A 15036-nucleotide genomic window follows, 5' to 3' on the forward strand; every position below is an offset into this window, starting at 1 on the left:
ACACACACACACACACACACACACACACACACACACAAGACAGAGATAGAGATAGAGACAGAGACAGGGAACTCAGTCAAACTGAGATATTGTAGATACCCAGCAAGGACTCCAATGGCTAATGACTTCTATGCCTGGGACCTAATGGGACAAATAGAAGCTGTAATGGTGGTCCTGTAGGTTCTACAGGAAGAAAGGACACTTCTGAACCTCTAAACAGTAGAAGACTGCAGAAAGGAGAATGGAGGTTCCCAGCAAGGACTGCTGTGAGTTCGAGGCCAGCCTGGTCTCTATGGTGGTGAGATCCTGCCTCAAAAAAACAAACAAAAAGGAGGTCTGGCAAAAGGAAAACCCAGCCACCCAGCTACAGCATTCCTTTTTTTTTTGTCTTTTTGAGACAGGGTCTCATTATGCAGTTCAGGCTGGCCTTGAGCTCACTTTGTAGCCCAGGCTGGCCTCGAACTCACAATGATCCTCCTGCCTCAGCCTCACGAGTGCTGGGATTACAGGTGTGCGCCACCATGCCCAGCCAGCTACAGCATTCCTAAAGTTGAAGAGTATCAGAGAAAGAGAAGGGACTGGATTTAAACTGTCTTCACCCTGTGAAAGAAGACCCCACAAGGCAAAGGGCCCATTGCCTTCTGGAGGAAAGTGCTAGGAAATGGGGCATAATATCAACTCCTCAGAGGTGGCTGGTGGTAAAGTACAAGGATCAAGCACCCATGCCATCTCCCGTCACGATAACAGGATATATCAAATGTGGTTTTGGTACTGGCTGTGAGTCTTGAGTTTCCCACAGGACTTGTAAAGAAGAAAAAGGAGATACAAAAGAAGTAAAAAGAAATTTGTGGTTATATGGACTCTAGTGTTCAGAAGAGGTAGATATATCACCGGGGATTAAGTTTATATTGTAAAGTATTTACCTACAACATGCAGGGGCAAGCACCTGGATGTTCCATCTTCACCCAGGTGTGAAAACCATAGGAAAATCAAGGCAAGAAAAAGCCCAAATTCTCATTCTCTCTTGGTTCCATTCTGAGTTCCTTAACTTAAGACTATAAATGGGGAGATTCTTAAAAGTTTAAAAGGAAAAAGCTGGGTGTGGTGGCGCCTGCCTGTAATCCTAGCACTTGGGAGGCTGAGGCAGGATGATCTTTACAAGTTTGAGACCAGCCTGGGCTACAAAGTGAGCTCAAGGTCAGCCTGAACTTCATAGCAAGACTCTCTCAAAAAGACAAAAGAAAAGAAAAAAGAAAAGCTACCATGGACAAACCATACCAGGAACTTTTGTCTCTCTCCACAAATAAAATGTGACACAGCGTCATAGGTGTAGGGTAAGCAGTATAGGCTATAGTTTGGAAATCCATACTCTTTAGAAACTGATGCAGGACTTCTATATTGTCATGAGATGATGATTTTTAAAATCACCTTAAAGAGGCTGGGGATTTAGCTCAGCAGCACAGCACCTTCCTGGCAAGCGTGAGGTCATGAGTTTGATTCCCGGTACTGGAAAAAAACAAAACAAAACAAAACAAACCACCTTAAAGACTTCCTGGTTAACTGGGCTCTATATCCCATAGACTGACTGACTGACTGACTGACTGACTGACTGACTGACTTACTTATTTATTTATTTATTTATTTATTTATTTATTTATTTATTGTGGTACCAGGAATTGAACCTAGGATCTTTGTACTGAGCTACACACCTACCCCTTTTAAAAAACTTCTTACAAGGCCGGGGATATAGCTCAGAGGCACAGCACTTGCCTGCAAAGCGCAAGGTCATGAGTTTGATTCCTAGGACCAAAAAAAACCAAAAATAAAAACAAAAACAAACTTTTTATTTTGAGACAGGGTCTTGCTAAATCACTAACTTTCCTAGGCTGGGCTCAAACTTGCAGGCCTCCTGTCTTAGCCTCCCACAGGGCTCAAATTTCAGGCATGTACCACCAAGCCCAGGTAGATTTCTCTTCTGAATAGTGGGAAAAAAAATCCAGGTAAGATCTGAGTTTGTATGCATTTCTTGGTTCTCAAGATGGTCCAAAATAGTGCAGCATATTGGGTTCCACATACAGGACAGCTCAGCCACTTCCTATGGAGTCAGTTGTTTCCTGTACTGAATTACAGAGTAGTAATATAAAATCCTGCAGCTGCAGAGGATCTAAGCAGGGTGGACCTATGTTGTACAGGTCCATCATTCTAAAAGGATAGGGAGTTCAAGGATGCATGTTACTGTCCAGAAGTTGATGGAAAAAGTGACTGGTCATTTGAGTTTATCTGGAAATGTTTATTTAATCATTTACACATCCTTATTTATTTATTCATTTATATGCATAGGGCTCTCTCTCCCTCTCCTCTCTCTCCAAAATCTTGGAGGTACACAATCAAAGGCTCTTCAAGTGTTCTGAACATTTTTTTTTTCAAGGCCCAGGCTGGCCATGAACTTGCAATGATCCTCCTGCCTCAGCCTCCCGCTGAACATGTTTTTTGTCTGTCTAGACTTTGTTTGAACAATTGCCCTTTCCTAATTTTTAGTCTCTGTGGATGACCCTCTTACTCTGTTTGTAGGGGTGACCATATGACTTAGGCCTGGATAATTAGGATGTTCCTTCAAATTAGACTCAGTAATTTGTTCAGAGGTGATTATATAATGCAAGCTAGGCTAATGAGATTCCACTTTCAGAATATTTCTGCAACCATGTGGAGAAACTTGTGTTGTGGTGGATGGAATTGCTAACTGGGCAGAACGTAAGACTGGAGCTGCCGGGCCTAATTTTTCTATCATCTGAGGAAACATCAGAGGGAAGGAGATTGAGAATGAGTCTGAGTCTTGTTAACACTGTTTGAGCAGCTTTACTTATGGTTCTTGAAATGAGACTACTCCTTTATTTGGCTTAATATAGTTTTTAGTCACTTGCAACTGAAAAGTCATGCTATTACAACAGTGATACTCAACCATAGGAGAAGTATGAGCCTGACATAGTCCCTTTATAACTTAATAATTGTGCTTGATCTCAGTAAAATGTAATGACAAGCACTATCACATAGGGGATAAGCATAGGCTGTGAGAAGATCTCAGTCATTATTATAATTATTATTATTACTGGGGATTAAACCCAGGGGCTTGGGCATGCTGACCATGTGCTATACCATCAACCTACACCCTAGGCCCAGAATATCTTCAGACAACTGATCTCATTCTATAAATTATGGGAAACTAGAAACAATCACAATGTTATAAAAAACTTTTCCAGGACTGTAGAAGTTAGTGTTCTAACTTGGCATCACCAGGGCAGACTCAGGGCACCAATTCAGAAGTTAGCTTAAAATCCAGAAGGAAGTCAATTTCCTCACTTCTTGGAACTCTCTTAGGGGTTGGAGGCCTTGGTAACTTCGGTGAGCTACTTGATTCAGGCTGGCCTAGCGTTGTTGGCCCACAGTTTCGAGAGCACTGGGGTGTGATACTGTGTTAGTCAGCTTTCTGTCATAACAAATACCTGAGATAAATCAACTTATAAAAAGAAAAAGTTTACTCTGGCTTAAAATTTTGTATGTTTTAGTACATGACGGATTGTCTTTATTGCTTTGGGTCTGTGACAAGGTAGCACATCATGGTATAAGCACCTGAAAGAGCAAAACCATTCATTTCATGGCCAGGACACAAAAGAGAAAGTAAGACAGGAAGGGCTGAGATCATGCTACCCACTTCAAGGGCACATCCTCAGTGAGCCGAAGACTTTCCACTAGGTCTTACTGCTTAATGATTCCACCATTTTCCAATAGGCCCAAGTTGGGGACCAAACCTTTAAGACATGGACCTTTGGGAGACACTTAAGATCTGACCTATGCAGGTACTATGCTAGAAAAATGAAGAAGACAGAAAATCTATTTGTTACTTTTGTTACCATAAAAACACTACCAAAACCAACCAGAGTTCCTTGCTCAAATGTGGAAAATCACACGTAAGTGAGAAAGCAGGTATGGCAGGTAATATATTATCCTCTACTTGTCTGTGTGTTTTCCAGTGCTAGTTTGGTTGCTTCTGGGTGTGAGAGGCCTGCTTTTTTTTTAGGCCTGCTTTTTAATTTGTTTTTTTTTTTTTTTTTAAGAGATCTCACTATGTTGCACAGGCTGGCCTCAAACTCCTGGGTTCAGGCAATCCTCCTGCCTCAGTTTCCTGAATAGCTTGAACAACGCGGTTTGGCACCCTGTCCTTTGTCTATGAGCACGCTGCTGCTTTCTCTTCACTAGGAATACTCATAGGCCACGAGAGTCGAGCGGTGAGGCAGGTCTTGGTGGAAGGTCTGCGTTTCTTAGGTATTATGCTCATAGTGACATTTGGCTGTATAGCCTAAGGCAGATTATTATGACCCGAACTATGAGTATGGAGTTGGAGAGAAGAGTAATAGACAGGACCCAAGACAAGTATACAGGTATGTGTTGTGCCCTAAAAAATTAATCAAGGCTTCCCGTGGGGAAGAACCAGAGCTCCACCAAAGGAGACAGACAGCTTTAAGGCCTGATTAGTGGGTTATAGGGAACATCTGACATTTCTGGCTGCTTATATCTAAACACCCCATTTTGGAGGACTCCCAAGTCAGATATGAGGCAGGAATCATATACTCTGGTATGATGTTGAATACAGTACCAGAAGATGTAAGAATGAAATAAAAGTGATATTTTAGGATTTGAGGCTACCTATTAAGCTCAAAATCACTAGTTGGAGATATACTGTATATACTTAAGTGGGAGAGAAAAGTCATGACTGAGGAAAATAATTTACCGCTAGTAGCAGAATTCATCCTTGACAGAAAAGCTGCCTCCTTGCTTTAGGCCCACTTGGTAGGCTTTAGGGTTCATGAGGAAGCCCTCCTCCAGGCACTACTCTAGGTCCCTTGAGCAATGGAGAGAGAAAACACAGGATCAGAGAGTAAAGGCAGGGTCCTAGTGATTCTTGGGTTGCAAGTAACAGAATCAACATAGAGGCTGCTTAATCTATATAAACAGCTTCTGTTAGACTCGAAGAAGGGACTTTTGTTTGGGCCCTATGCTCAGAAGGCCTTATTTTAGTCCTTCTCTGGAGCCCACCTCTTCCTTTTGGATGGGAAATCCATGGGGCCAAAGGGACTTCTTCACCCAGACTCCTCACTTCCACCTTGTTAGACTGTGCTCAGGATCCCAAATCTTGGAATTCTCTGCCCAAATGGCCTGTTTCCAGAACGGCATGGACCTTCCCCGGGATCTGTTCTCCCAACAGCAGACAGCACTGTCAGTGCAGCATCTTCAGACCCAGTGGTTCTTCCCCTCGGGAAGGGTTGGTGATGGTATAGCTGCTGGCAAGGGTTGGATGGAAGGAGCTTGAATATGGGTAAAAGGACCCTTCTCACAGTGCAGGATGCAGCCATGGGTGGGAAGAGAGAGGATTCTGCTCAGAGCCCTCCATTTCTATATGTTCTTCCAGAATTCCCTTCCCTTCCCTTCCCTCCTCCCATTCTTCCTTCCCTCTCTCTCTCTCTCTCTCTCTCTCTCTCTGTCTTTTTGAGACTGGGTTTCACTATGCAGTTCAGGCTGGCCTTGTACTCACTTTGTAGCCCAAGCTGGCCTTGAACTCCCAGCGATCTTCCTGCCTCAGCCTCCTTGAGTGCTGGGATTATAGGCATATGCTACCATGTCTGGCCTCTTCCAGAATTCTAAGGTTCTTTGAATTCTAAATTGCAATCTAGTCTTTGAGGTTTGCATGAAGATGTATTCAGTAAGATAGAGGAACTTAATATTTTTTATTTAATGGTTTGTTGGTTTGATGTATAACTTCTAAGTATTTTGACATATGGTATGTAGGCCTCCATTTATACTCTTGGGCTGTTAGATGTGCATCTTACCTTATTGTAAGAACAAGGCCAGATGTTAGGAGGCTCTAGACTCATGTTTTTATAGTGGTGCACGCCTATAATCACAGCACTCAGGAGGCTGAGGTGGGAGGATTACAGCGAGTTCAAGGCCAGTCTGGGGTACATAGTGAATTCAAGGCCAGCCTTTGTTTAAAAAAAAAAAAAAATGTGGCACATGCTGCTTACAAAAGAGCATGTGTTCAAGAGAGTGCACTGAGGAAGCCAAATTTATTACATTACAACTTGCTCTCATGGTAACTAGCCTCCAGATCCAACCCATTCCCTGAAGATGGGCACTGCTGCTTTCTGAGGGTGATGCCTCCATGACCTAATCATCTCCCACTAGGCCCTACCTGTGTGTGTGTGTGTCTGTGTGTGCATGTAGTACTGGAGGTTGAACCCAAAGCCTTTGCGCTGAGCTATACCCCTAGCTCTTTTTTCTTTTGACTCTTGCTGAGTCATTAAGTTGGCCAGGCTGGGCTCAAACTTATGATTCCTCTATCTCAGCCTCTCTGAGTGTTAGGATTATTGGCATGGTAATACAACAACCATTGTTAATTTCCTACAACTTTGTCTAACTCTGTATTGTTTGTATTGTTCTTATGCTATTTTGTAAATGGATGTTTGTTTGTTAATATGTTTTCCTTCTTTTATTTTTAAAATAAATTTTAAAAAAAGGATTATTGGCATGTACCTACCTTTCAGGCCTACCTCCTACAGGTTCTACCACTTCTTAATATTGTTATATTGGTGTGACCATTAATTCTGATGTCAATTTCAGTGGATTAAGAAACTCCTATAAATGTTGGCATTGTAAGGTGTTCATTATATTGTACTGAAATTGGCTTCTGATACATCTGTTTAGACTTTTGTTTTTGTCTTTCTACCATCCAGTGTGACACTAAATGTGATCATTAATCCTGATATTTCAATTTAACTGGATTAAGAAACAACTAGCATCACAGCACCTGGCAAGTGCAAGGTCCTAAGTTCCATTTCTAGTACCAAAAAAAAAAAAAAAGAAAAGAAACAACTAGTAGAATTTTGGTCATACTCAAAGACTGAACCCAGGTGTGCTTTACTTTGAGCTACATCCCCAGCCGTTTTTACTTTTTTTTTTTTTGAGACAGGGTTTCACTATGCAGTTCAGGCTGGCTTTGAACTCACTTTGCAACCCAGGCTGACCTTGAACTCACAGTGAGCCTCCTGACTCAGCCTCCCAAATGCTGGGATTACAGGCCTGTACCACCACTGATTGCATGTTTTTTGTTTTCTGTGACGGGGTCTCACTATGTAGTTCAGGCTGCCCTTGAACTCACTACGTAGTCCAGGCTTGTCTTGAACTTGTGGCAATCTTCCTGCTTAGCTTCCTGTGATGGGATAACAAGTGTGTGCTACCACACTAGGTGGTCTAGCAGATTATTAAGGCACACTCCTGGGTGTGTCTGGGTGGGTCATGAGATATGACCTTGGGAATTATATATGGCCCCTCACCCATTTCTTTCTGGTACTTTCCCTTGCTTTGCTTCTCAGCTGCCTTTGCTCTCCCATGCCTTTCTGCTATAATGTCTTTGCCTTTGAGCCAGGTGATCATGGACAAAACATGAACTAAATTAAACCTTGCTTCCTTTAAATTGTGAGTGTTGTGTATTGTATATCATGTCTCAGCAACAGGAAAGCTAACTAATAGTTGGGGATCAAGATTCCAGCACCTGAACCTTTGGAGGACAACCATGTTCAAATTACAGCAATTCAGGAAATTGCTTGGTAGTTGTAATCATTCCATTCTTTTTTTCTTCTGAGACAGGGTCTCACATTGCAGGTTAGGTAGGCCCTGGTTCTGAACTCACTATGTAGCCCAGGGTGACCTTGAACTCACAGCAATCCTCCTGCCTCAGCCTCCTGCTGGGATTAGAGTCCTGTGCCACCACACCCGGCCATTCCATTCTTTGTGTCTGCTCCCTTCAGTGCATTTCCTTCATCTTTCTTTGACTTTCCAAAGACTGACTTCCTTTGCAACTCAACCCAGATTAGACAGTGAACAAATTCAACTTTATAGATATTGATTCCATGCTACAGGTCCAAATCTCTGAAGAGACCAATTCTTGTTTTGGGTGATAGTTCCAAGTGCTTGTGAAAGAAACTCTAAATTACTTGGCTTAGGTTCCATCAATCATGGCCAGGGGCAGGTCATGTACAAACTGAGAAGGTAGACTTCATGGTGATCTGGCCAGAGGCATTAGAAGGTATCCACTACGATGAATCACCTGTCTAATCATACTCCCAGGTACTCTTCTTGGGCCTAGCTAGTCTAGTCCGTTAAAAAAGCCCTCTCTCTGCAGTAGAAGGATTGAACTGCGCATGCTAGGCAAGCACTCTAAAACTGAGTTATACCCATAGCCCTACAATCTCCTTTTAGTAACCCACTATTTAGAGGTATTACTCAGTCATTGCCTTAGTTACTTTTCTCATTGCTGAGAAACAATACCTGGCACCTTAATTCTGGAGAAAGGTTCACTTTGGCTTACAGTCTGTAGAGATTTCAGTCAACTGGCCCCAAGGCAGGGCAACATAGCAGAGACAAACCACTCATGGCATGAGGGCAGGAAGCAGAAAGTGATCAAGGGAGGAGAGAGGTAGACACACCTTTCCAGGTCACACCCCCGTACCCCTGCCTCGACATTACATTTAGCTGTGGACTCATCAGTGGACCAATCCACTGGTGAGTATCACACCTTGATGATCCAATCACTTCCCCGAAGCCCCACCTATGAGTGGATGAGGTTTTGGGAGGCCATTTATATATAGACCATAACAACCACTAACTGAGTATGGCTTTTTTTTTCTTAAAATCTCTCAAATCTCTGATGTCTTTTGCCTGTGTTATTGCAACCATGTTTTCTAACTCTTCAAATCATCTTTTCAATCTGTGATGATTCCCAAATCCATTTTAAATATGTTCATGCCATTCCTCTGCTTAAAACCCTTTACCTCTCCCCTGCATTGCTTGAACATAAAGTATACATTCCCTCTCCGTTTGAAAGCGTTTTCATGCTTATCCTACAGTGTTGTTCCCACTACCTTCAACCAGGCCAACCGGCACTATTTCCAATGCTCTCCCCTGGACCTCTGCACATGCTTTCTTTGTATCTGCCCTACATTTTCATCTGGTCCTACTGCTTAACTAGAAAAGGAAACAGCCTACCTATGATGAATTTGAAGTGTTTCATGTGGTATCCAGTAGGCATTTGGATGGCAACAGATGGGCTAGGACTGGTGTTTTAGGAAGCTGAAGAAGGTGCCATCCAGAGACATTAGATCTGGTGATTAGCTTTCAACTGAAGGAAGATACGCTTCGTTGGGGAAGGAGTCAAGGAAGCAAGAGTGGGTACAGGTTTAGAGGCTCTGGAGGGGAAGGGGCGAGGTATTATACCCGTTGGTCTCTGCGAAATAAGCACTGAGATTGCATGTACTGATCTGAGGGTAGAAGGTAGTGATTTGAAAAGAGTAGTAAAAGTTTGGAATGCCAGAGGACACAGGTCTAGGAGGTAAATTGGTAAATCAGAACTAAATTGGTAAACTTGGGTTTTCTTTAAGTAAGCCCAGCTTCCTGGATGTAAGAGCAGAAAGATTGTTTTGGCCTGGGATTTGGCAGGGTGACTTTTTGTTTTTTTGGAAGGACGTAAAAAAGAGACAGTGGAAAGTATGGGGAAAAATCATTCAAAAGATCTATCATGGGGGCTGGGGATATAGCTCAGTGGCACAAACGCCTGCCTGGCAAGCATGAAGTCGTGAGTTCAATTCCCAGTACCAAAAAAGAAAGAAGGAAAAAAAAAAAAAAGATCTATCTTGGGTTTAGGCCTGTGGTTTCTAGGGTTAGAGCCAGTCTATGACAAAGTTTCATCAGCTGAAGCACTATATTTAAAGTGACTTCAGTCATTTCTTGGAAGGATGGTCCTTTAAGATTATAGTAAAACCTTGGATTTTGAATTACTTGTCCTGTGCGTGTTCACAAGATGAGCAAATATTTCCAATAAATTTTAACTTGATAAATAAGCGATGTCTCAAAATATGAGTAGTATGCTGAAAGTCACATGATTGCAACTGAGCCAATGGTTCTTCTCTCTCTCACTGCGGGTCTGTGGGTGATAGTGTCCTGACAGCAAGAGGTTATGGAGGAGATCTCATCCACAGGGGAGAAGGGAAAAAGGTGGAGGAATCCCTCGCTTCAAGTGAGATTAGAGAGATGTGTGAAATGTGGGAAACAGCAAAATTTTGTAGGAAAGCACCACACAAATAAAGCTGCAGCAGTCTGATCAATGAATCTATTTAATGACATGGAATGTCTCATTTCCCATTTCTGCAAAATCCTCAAAAGGAGGCAAAAGCAAGTGTCACTGGACGGGTTCCTTGTTAAAGTTGCATGGAAATAAAAAAAGATTCCACAGCCAGTAGCTTGTGGAATTCCAAAGGATTCCATTAGTGATAGTGAAATTTAGGCTACACAGTAACCCCGCTGTCTCTTACCTCCTTCACACTGGCCTGAAGGTTTTCAAAGGTTAAGTGCTGGTTAATTCATTTTTCTTTATTTTTAATTACTATTATATTATTATAATCATTTTTATATGAATATTTTTGCATTGTGGATTGAATCATGAGTTTCCATTATTTGTTATGGGGAAATTCATTTTGATATACAAGTGATTTTCATGATAGGAATGTTTCTATCTGTTGTCGGAATGAATTATGCTCACAAACCAAGGTTTTACTGTACATCCTCTCTACATATTGATATAAAAATGTCTTTTTTCCTTGTTTGTGATGCTGGGTATTGGGATCCAGGGCCTTGAACACGCTATGCAAATCTCTATCACTGAATTCTACCATCTAGCACAACATGTCATTTGAAAAATTAAATTATGGTCCGGCACTATGACGTAGGCCTGTAATCCCAGCTGCTCAGGAGGCTGAGACAGGCAAGTGACAGGCAGGTAAGCGTGGGTAATTTAGTGAGATCCTATCTCAATATAAAACAAACAAACAAAGCTAAGAAAAGAACTGGGGGCTTCTTCAAAGGTGGTGGAGTGGTAACCAACACAGCCTGAGATTCAGAATCTAGACAATGGAAAATAACAACTTGGGGAAGGAAAAAAAGAGAGAAGTAGATCCCCAGGAACCAGGAAGGATCTGTCAGGAAAATTAAAACATACAGAGAAACTGAAGAAACATAACACAATGCAGAGAAGGAAAAGGACAATCTGCACTTTTTCCCCACCTCCCAGTCCCAAGCCTACAGAGACAAAGTGAAAGCTGCAGACTCCAGAGGGCTTCAGGAAGAAATGTAGCAGCGGAATGGACCAGCGGGTGCTGAGCTGCAGAGAAAGTGTGGGATTCTGCTCCCATGTGAGTCCTTTGACAGGCAACAGCTGGTGGGTGACTCCAGTCCATGTGCCACCATGTCCCTGGAGAGAGTGCTTGGTTGGATGCCATTCTGGGTAAGAGCTGATTGAACCCAGAACTCACAGCAGCTTTGGGACAGCTTTACTTCAGGATTCCCAGTGTTTTCCCCATAGTGACTGGGTGAGAAACAGCCATAGGAGACAGCATAGTTAGAGAGCTGTAATTGGGCTGGAAAGAGACCCCCTGAGGGGTGTGAGCTAAAGGACACAGGTCACAGCCCCATATTCAGAGGCCATCATCTGCCTGAGTTGCTCTGGATTTCAAAGTCGCAGCATTAGTGCTCTTGTCCTAATCCTACTGCCTGCTAGTGCCTGCGTCCTGCATAGATTTAAATTCAGTTCAATTCTTTATTTACTAGAGTGAGGAGGAACATGTCTTGGCTTAGACACTGCCCCAAAATTATAGGTCTGGGAAGGAAACCACACATTCAAAATCACAGAGAAATTTGTGTGTGTGTATGCATGTGCGCATTGTTTTTAGTTTAGTCGTGTTTTTCTTGTCTTTCTTCCATTCTTCTTCACCTGTTTATTGGGGCTTGGGGAATTTTCCTTTTTCTTCTTCCTCGAATCTTCTCTTTCTCTCTCTTTTTCTGGTACTGGGAATCAAACTTACAACCTCATTCTTGCCAGGCAGGCACTCTGTCACTGAGCTCTATCCCTGGCCCTGGCAAGTGTGATGTCATGAGTTTGATTCCTGGTACCAGAAAAGAAAGAAGGAAAAAAAAGACCTATCTTGGGTTTAGGCCTGTGGTTCCTAGGGTTACAGCCCTCTTTTCTTTTTGAGACAGGGTTTCATTATGCAGTTCAGGCTGGCCTTGAGCTCACTTTGTAGCCCAGGCTGACCTCAAATTCATAGCAATCTGCCTGCTTCAGCTTCTTGAGTGCTGGATTACAGGCGTGTGCTACCACACCCAGCCTTTCTTTTTCCCTTATTTTTTCTTCTTCCTTTAAATTTTTTTCCATCTAATTTTTTCCGCCTTATTTTTACTGTGGATATAATTTTTTTCTTCCTCTTTTTATCATCTATTTCTCATCAGTTTTTTCCTCTTACACTTACCTAATTGTATATCCTTCTACTCCCCAATGAGATCCTTTGTACCACTTCTCTCTCCTCCTTCTCATATCATATAGTTTAAGGTTTCAAATTTTTCTACTTGTGTTCCCCTAGTCTCAAACCTTGTACCTTTAATAGTATAACCATAAAGCTTTAAAATTCTTAATAGTTAATTCTATAAAATTATAGTTGAGCTCTTTTCTATCATTAGTGGAGATAGAACTGTTGTGTTTAGTACACAACAGCTGTAAATCAATACCTTGGATTGTCTTAATGTTTAATCCATGATTGTGGATTTCTTCTCTAGGGTTAAGGGTGGTACATAATTGGTTCTTAAGGTAAGTTAATATAAAGTTTGTCTTGGATGATACTCTTGTATCTGATTTGCTTGATATTACTGAGGTCACAAAATTGTTGCTTTTTCTGTAAGCCTACACCTAGATGATCTTCATGACATTAACAATACTACAGTACATTTTCAGAGAACTTGGTGTTGGGCTAATTACACTGTGTCCTCATCTCCAAAATTAATCAAGGTGGTTGGATCTTGAGGCTGAGGCAAAGGACTATAGTTTAGCAATTCCCAAAGTGCATCACTGAAAGATAACTAAAGAGATCTCTGTAGTAGCAGTAAAGTCTTTACACTGTAAGCATCTATGAGCCTCAGCTCAAATAAGTATAAAACAAACAAAAAAACCAACAGAAACATAAGACAAGCAAACAAAATGCCTCCCCAAACTCCCAACACTCCCCAAGTCAATCCAGGGGCACTGAGGGGCAATATAGCATATGACACACTCCAGAATTACTCAAAAGGATAACAGAGGAGGATATAAAACAGAAGAGATACTCAGCAGGATCACAGAAGCTATAATAGATGAAACTTTCACAAGACACTAATAAAAAGCTATATGAGCTAAAGAAAATGATATAAAACATGAATAACCAGTTTAGTAAGGAATCAGAATCCATGAAAAGATTTCGGAGTTCAGAAACACTGAGTTAGGGACTTATGGAAAGATGGAGGAGTGGTGAACTGCAGAGAAAGAGCCTCTCCAAGATTTGGAGTCCAGACACCGGAATATAGAAATGTGAGGAAGGGAAGGAGGAGAGAAGTGGGTTCCTAGGATCCAGCAGGGATCTGAAGTGAGAATTGAAGTCCATGGGGAAACAAAGAGACTTCAACAAAGAAGAACGTGACAAGCAGCACTTTCTCCCTGAGCACTGACTTACTGCGTGGCAGGGGCTATTCAAACCTACAGACACACGGCGGGGACTACTAGCAACCCCAGAAGCCTCCACAGAGAAAATGCACCAGGAGGACGGTATAGCGTGTACAGTGAACTGCAGAGGCTGGTGAGTTATTTAGGCTCAGATGTCCCTCACAAGAGAGGGAGACTGGCTGGTAGCCATCTTGGAGAGGAGCTGAGTTTAGAAGTCAGGGCATCTGTAGCCTGGGTCCATTTAGTGGCTCCCAGTGTCACAGTGAGATGCAACTCAGTTCAAGTTGGCAGGAGACCAAGGAGCTGAGTTCGAACCAGCAGAGAGCTGAGTTCAAAGCCAGCAGGAGCCATAGAGTGTTGCAGGCTGAACAAACTAGGTTCCAGCTTCACAGCCAGAGACCAGCTATAGCTAAGCTACAGCTGGCTAACTGGGATTAATCAACATGGACCTGAACTCTCTGCCCATCTTGTCTACCGATGACAGCAGAGACACACCTTGAAGTGGGCATTTAAAAAAAGTCTCTTCTTTTTTCTTGTTTTTCTTTTCTTTTCTTTTTTCTTGATTGTTATTTTTATATGACTGTGAACACTGTTTTTGTTGTTACTGTTCTTGCCGTTTGTCCTTCAGCCTGGCTTCAAATTTCTTCTTCTAATTTCTTCTGCTTCTTTCTCTTCTTCTTCCTCCTCTTCTTCTTCCTCCCTCTCCTTCTTCTATTTCTTTATTTTTTTCCTCCTAATTCCTTTAAAATTTTCTCTCCTGAGGGTAAAATCATCATACTGAGAGCATATTTACTGTATACAATTTTCTGAATTTTCTGATTTTAGATTTCGTTATATGACCAAAAATGTAGTTCATATGGTTAAAGGTGGCAATTTTTTTTTTTTTTTTTGGTCTCCGGTACCGGGAACCGAACTCACGACTTTGCGCTTGCCAGGCAGGTACCTTTGCCGCTGAGCTAAATCCCCAGCCCCAAAGGTGGCAAATTAATAGTTACCACAGCTTGTCATTTCTAGGCTGTATTTGATGCTATTCTTATTGAAGATTGTACCACTTTAGCCAAGATGACATGATTATTCTACTGCTCTTGTATGCCAAGACTGAGACTGCCTAAGTGTCATACAAAATACTACAGGCTAGTGCCAAAGAACCAGTGGCAAGGTCAAATAGGGAGCAACTTCTCATTCCCAATAAATTGAAGAGATAGGATCTTGCAACAGACTCAAAACCCAAAAGCCAACTACATCTGAAAGGCATCTCTGTGAAGTAGTCATTTCCTAAGAGTTTGAGGCCAGCCTCGGCTACAAAGTGAGCTCAAGGCCAGCCTGAACCTTGTGAGTGAGACCTTGACTCAAAAAAAAAAAAAAAAAAAAAAGAAAAGACAAGAGTTGTAAATACTAACAAAAGCCCT

At 42.1% G+C, this 15036-nt stretch overlaps 1 protein-coding gene and 1 long non-coding RNA gene across 4 annotated transcripts in view; one reads left to right on the forward strand and one right to left on the reverse strand.

The window, feature by feature from the left end:
• Positions 1–15036, forward strand: part of LOC102023014 (phosphatidylinositol 3-kinase regulatory subunit gamma) — a 160153-nt gene that overhangs the window by 28470 nt on the left and 116647 nt on the right. The window lies entirely within an intron of this gene.
• LOC102023788 overlaps positions 1–15036 on the reverse strand; it is a 62076-nt gene that overhangs the window by 25491 nt on the left and 21549 nt on the right. The window lies entirely within an intron of this gene.

The sequence above is a fragment of the Chinchilla lanigera genome, unplaced genomic scaffold (assembly GCF_000276665.1).
Source record: "Chinchilla lanigera isolate Chin_1 unplaced genomic scaffold, ChiLan1.0 scaffold00063, whole genome shotgun sequence".
Classification (NCBI taxonomy): domain Eukaryota; kingdom Metazoa; phylum Chordata; class Mammalia; order Rodentia; family Chinchillidae; genus Chinchilla; species Chinchilla lanigera.